The sequence below is a fragment of the Triticum aestivum genome, chromosome 7D (genome assembly GCF_018294505.1).
Source record: "Triticum aestivum cultivar Chinese Spring chromosome 7D, IWGSC CS RefSeq v2.1, whole genome shotgun sequence".
NCBI lineage: Eukaryota > Viridiplantae > Streptophyta > Magnoliopsida > Poales > Poaceae > Triticum > Triticum aestivum.
The window spans coordinates 399120015-399126014 of NC_057814.1; positions in this window are offsets into that span (position 1 = coordinate 399120015).

Consider the following 6000-nt stretch of genomic DNA (forward strand, 5'->3'; position numbering starts at 1 on the left):
CTCTCTTTTTGGATCTCAATACAATGTTCTCCCCCTCTCTCGAGGAGATCTATTTGATGTAATCTTCTTTTGCGGTGTGTTTGTTGAGACCGATGAATTGTGGGTCTATGATCAAGTTTATCTATGAACAATATTTGAATCTTCTGAAATCTTTTATGTATGATTGGTTATCTTTACAAGTCTCTTCGAATTATCAGTTTGGTTTGGCCTACTAGATTGATCTTTCTTGCAATAGGAGAAGTGCTTAGCTTTGGGTTCAATCTTGCGGTGTCCTTTCCCAGTGACAGTAGGGGCAGCAAGGCACGTATTGTATTGTTGCCATCGAGGATAACAAGATGGGGTTTATATCATGTTGCATGAGTTTATCCCTCTACATCATGTCATCTTGCTTAAAGCATTACTCTGTTCTTATGAACTTAATACTCTAGATGCATGCTGGATAACGGTCGATGTGTGGAGTAATAGTAGTAGATGCAGGCAGGAGTCGGTCTACTTGTCTCGGACGTGATGCCTATATACATGATCATACCTAGATATTCTCATAACTATGCTCAATTCTGTCAATTGCTCAACAGTAATTTGTTCACCCACCGTAAATACTTATGCTCTTGAGAGAAGCCACTAGTGAAACCTATGGCCCCCGGGTCTATTTTCCATCATATTAATCTCCCGACAACAAGCTATTTCTGGCGCCGTTTTTATTTTACTTTCTTTACTTTGCATCTTTATCATAAAAATACCAAAAATATTATATTATCATATCTATCAGATCTCACTCTCGTAAGTGACCGTGTAGGGATTGACAACCCCTTATCGTGTTGGTTGCGAGGATTTATTTGTTTGTGTAGGTGCGAGGGACTCGTGCATGGCCTCCTACTGGATTGATACCTTGGTTCTCAAAAACTAAGGGAAATACTTACGCTACTTTGCTGCATCACCCTTTCCTCTTCAAGGGAAAACCAACGCAGTGCTCAAGAGGTAGCAAGAAGGATTTCTGGCGCCGTTTCCGGGGAGTCTACGCAAAAGTCAACATACCAAGTACCCATCACAAACCCTTATCTCCCGCATTACATTATTTGCCATTTGCCTCTCGTTTTCCTCTCCCCCACTTCACCCTTGCCGTTTTATTCGCCCTCCTTTTTCCGTTCGCCTCTTTTTCCGCTTGCTTCTTGTTTGCTCGTGTGTTGGATTGCTTGCTTGTCACGATGGCTCAAGATAATACCAAATTATGTGACTTTACCAATACCAACAACAATGATTTCCTTAGCACTCCGATTGCTCCTCTTACCGATACTGAGTCTTGTGAAATTAATACAGCTTTATTGAATCTTGTCATGAAAGATCAATTCGCCGGCCTTCCTAGTGAAGATGCCGCTACTCATCTAAATAGCTTCATTGATTTGTGTGATATGCAAAAGAAGAAAGATGTAGACAATGATATTGTTAAATTGAAGCTATTTCCTTTTTCGCTTAGAGATCGTGCTAAAGCTTGGTTTTCATCTTTGCCTAAAAATAGTATTGATTCTTGGAATAAGTGCAAAGATGCTTTTATCTCTAAGTATTTTCCTCCCGCTAAGATTATCTCTCTTAGAAACGATATTATGAATTTTAAGCAACTTGATCATGAACATGTTGCACAAGCTTGGGAGAGGATGAAATTAATGATACGTAATTGCCCTACGCATGGTTTGAATTTGTGGATGATTATACAAAAAAATTATGCTGGATTGAATTTTGCTTCTAGAAATCTTTTAGAATCGGCCGCGGGAGGCACTTTTATGGAAATCACTTTAGGAGAAGCTACTAAACTCCTAGATAATATTATGGTTAATTATTCTCAATGGCACACAGAAAGATCTACTAATAAAAAGGTGCATGCGATAGAAGAAATTAATGTTTTGAGTGGAAAGATGGATGAACTTATGAAATTATTTTCTACTAAGAGTGTTTCTTCTGATCCTAATGATATGCCTTTGTCTACTTTGATGAGAATAATAATGAACCTATGGATGTGAATGTTGTTGGTAGGAATAATTTTGGTAACAATGCGTATAGAGGAAATTTTAATCCTAGGCCTTATCCTAGTAATTCCTCTAATAATTATGGTAACTCCTACAACAATTATTATGGAAATTTTAATAAGATGCCCTCTGAATTTGAGACTAGTGTTAAGGAATTTATGAATTCGCAAAAGAATTTCAATGCTTTGCTTGAAGAGAAATTGCTTAAAGTTGATGAATTGGCTAGGAACGTTGATAGAATTTCTCTTGATGTTGATTTTTTAAAACTTAGATCTATTCCTCCTAAGCATGATATCAATGAGTCTCTCAAAGCCATGAGAATTTCCATTGATGAGTGCAAAGAAAGAACCGCTAGGATGCGTGCTAAGAAAGATTGCTTTATGAAAGCGTCTTCTTCTAGTTTCTATGAAAATAGAGATGAAGATCTAAAGGTTATTGATGTGTCCCCTATTAAATCTTTGTTTTGCAATATGAATCTTGATAATGATGGGACTGAATATGATCCACCTTTACCTAGAAGGTGTTCCAGAAATTCGGAGTTTTTAGATCTTGATGCTAAAATTGATAAAAGTGGGATTGAAGAGATCAAAACTATAGATATTAATGAACCCGCTATTTTGGATTTCAAGGAATTTAATTATGATAATTGCTCTTTGATAGATTGTATTTCCTTGTTGCAATCCTTCATGTCCTATTATTCTTGGTAGACCTTTCCTTAGAACGATTGGTGCAATTATTGATATGAAGGAAGGGAACATTAGATTCCAATTTCCATTAAAGAAAGGCATGGAACACTTCCCTAGAAAGAAAGTAAAATTATGAATCTATTATGAGAGCCACTTATGGATTGCCTACCAAAGATGGCAATACCTAGATCTATCCTTGCTCTTATGCCTAGCTAGGGGCGTTAAACGATAGCGCTTGTTGGGAGGCAACCCAATTTTATTTTTAGTTTTTTGCTTTTTGCTTCTGTTTAGGAATAAATCTTTGTTATATCCTCTGCTAAGATGTGTTTTTATGTTTTAATTAGTGTTTATGCCAAGTTAAACCTATAGGATCTTTTTGGATGATAGTTATTTGATCTTGCTGTAAATTCCAGAAACTTTCTGTTCACGAAAATAATTGTTAAAATCACCAGAACGTGATAAAATATTGATTCCAATTGCTGCTGATCAATAAACAAATTTTCTAGGTCTTCCTATTTTGGCTGATTTTTTGGAGTTCCAGAAGTTTGCGTTAGTTACAGATTACTACAGACTATTCTGTTTTTGACAAATTCTGTTTTTCGTGTGTTGTTTGCTTATTTTGATGAATCTATGGCTAGTAAAATAGTTTATAAACCATAGAGAAGTTGGAATAAATTAGGTTTAACACCCATATAAATAAAGAATGAGTTCATTACAGTACCTTGAAGTGGTGTTTTGTTTTCTTTCGCTAACGGAGCTCACAAGATTTTCTATTAAGTTTTGTGTTGTGAAGTTTTCAAGTTTTGGGTGAAAGATTTGATGGATTATGGAACAAGGAGTGGCAAGAGCCTAAGCTTGGGGATGCCCATGGCACCCCAAAGATAATCTAAGGACACCCAAAAGCCAAAGCTTGGGGATGCCCCGGAAGGCATCCCCTCTTTTGTCTACTTCCATCGGTAACTTTACTTGGAGCTATATTTTTATTCACCACGTGATATGTGTTTTGCTTGGAGCGTCTTGTATGATTTGAGTCTTTATTTTTTAGTTTACCACAATCATCTTTGCTGTACACACCTTTTGAGAGAGACACACATGATTCGGAAATTATTAGAATACTCTATGTGCTTCACTTATATCTTTTGAGTTATATAATTTTTGCTCTAGTACTTCACTTATATCTTTTAGAGCACGGTGGTAAATTTTGTTTTATAGAAACTATTATTCTCTCATGCTTCACTTAGATTATTTTGAGAGTCTTAAATAGTTTGGTAATTTGCTTAAATAATCCTAATATGCTAGGTATTCAAGATTAGTAAAAACTTTCTTATGAGTGTGTTGAATACTAAGAGAAGTTTGATGCTTGATGATTGTTTTGAGACATGGAGGTAGTGATATCAAAGTTGTGCTAGTTCAGTAGTTGTGAATTTGAGAAATACTTGTGTTGAAGTTTGCAAGTCCCGTAGCATGCACGTATGGTAAACGTTATGTAACAAATTTGAAACATGAGGTGTTCTTTGAGTGTCCTCCTTATGAGTGGCGGTCGGGGACGAGCGATGGTCTTTTCCTACCAATCTATCCCCCTAGGAGCATGCGCGTAGTGCTTGGTTTTTGATGACTTCTAGATTTTTGCAATAAGTATGTGAGTTCTTTATGACTAATGTTGAGTCCATGGATTATACGCACTCTCACCTTTCCATCATTGCTAGCCTCTTCGGTACCGTGCATTGCCCTTTCTCACATTGAGAGTTGGTGCAAACTTCGCCGGTGCATCCAAACCCCGTGATATGATACGCTCTTTCACACATAAACCTCCTTATATCTTCCTCAAAACAGCCACCATACCTACCTATTATGGCATTTCCATAGCCATTCCGAGATATACTGCCATACAACTTTCCACTGTTCCGTTTATCATGACATGTTCATCATTGTCATATTGCTTTGCATGATCATGTAGTTGACATAGTATTTGTGGCAAAGCCACCATTCATAATTCTTTCATACATGTCACTCTTGGTTCATTGCATATCCCGGTACACCACCGGAGGCATTCATATAGAGTCATACTTTGTTCTAGTATCGAGTTGTAATCATTGAGTTGTAAATAAATAGAAGTGTGATGATCATCATTTTCTAGAGCATTGTCCCAAGTGAGGTAAAAAAAGAGAAAGGCCATAAAAAAGAGAAGGCCCAAAAAAATGAGAGAAAAAGAGAGAAGGGACAATGTTACTATCCTTTTTTCCACACTTGTGATTCAAAGTAGCACCATAATTTTCATGATAGAGAGCCTCTTGTTTTGTCACTTTCATATGCTAGTGGGAACTTTTCATTATAGAACTTGGCTTGTATATTCCAACAATGGGCTTCCTCAAATGCCCCAGATCTTCGTGAGCAAGCAAGTTGGATGCACACCCACTTAGTTTCTTTTGTTGAGCTTTCATATATTTATAGCTCTAGTGCATCCATTGCATGGCAATCCCTACTCCTTGCATTAACATCAATCGATGGGCATCTCCATAGCTCATTGATTAGCCTTGTTGATGTGAGACTTTCTCTTTTTTGTCTTCACCACATAACCCCCATCATTATACTCTATTCCACCCATAGTGCTATATCCATGGCTCACGCACATGTATTACGTGAAGGTTGAAAAAGTTTGAGATTACTGAAGTATGAAACAATTGCTTGGCTTGTCATCGGGGTTGTGCATGATGAGAGCATTCTTGTGTGACGAAAATGGAGCATGACTAAACTATATGATTTTGTAGGGATGAACATTCTTTGGCCATGTTATTTTGAGAAAACATAATTGCTTAGTTAGTATGTTTGAAGTATTATTATTTTATGTCAATATTGAACTTTTATCTTGAATCTTTCGGATCTGAATATTCATACCACAATTAAGAAGAATTACATTGAAATTATGCCAAGTAGCATTCCACATCAAATATTCTATTTTTATCATTTACCTACTCGAGGACGAGCAAAAATTAAGCTTGGGGATGCTTGATACGTCTCCAACGTATCTATAATTTTTGATTGTTCCATGCTATATTATCTTCTGTTTTGGACATTATTGGGCTTTATTATACAGTTTTATATTATTTTTGGGACTAACCTATTAACCGGAGGCCCAGCCCAGAATTGCTGTTTTTTGCCTATTTCAGAGTTTCGCAGAAAAAGAATATCAAACGGTGTCCAAACGGAATGAAATCTTCGGGAACGTGATTTTCGGAATGAACGTGATCCAGAGGACTTGGACCCTACGTCAAGACATCAACCAGGAGGGCACG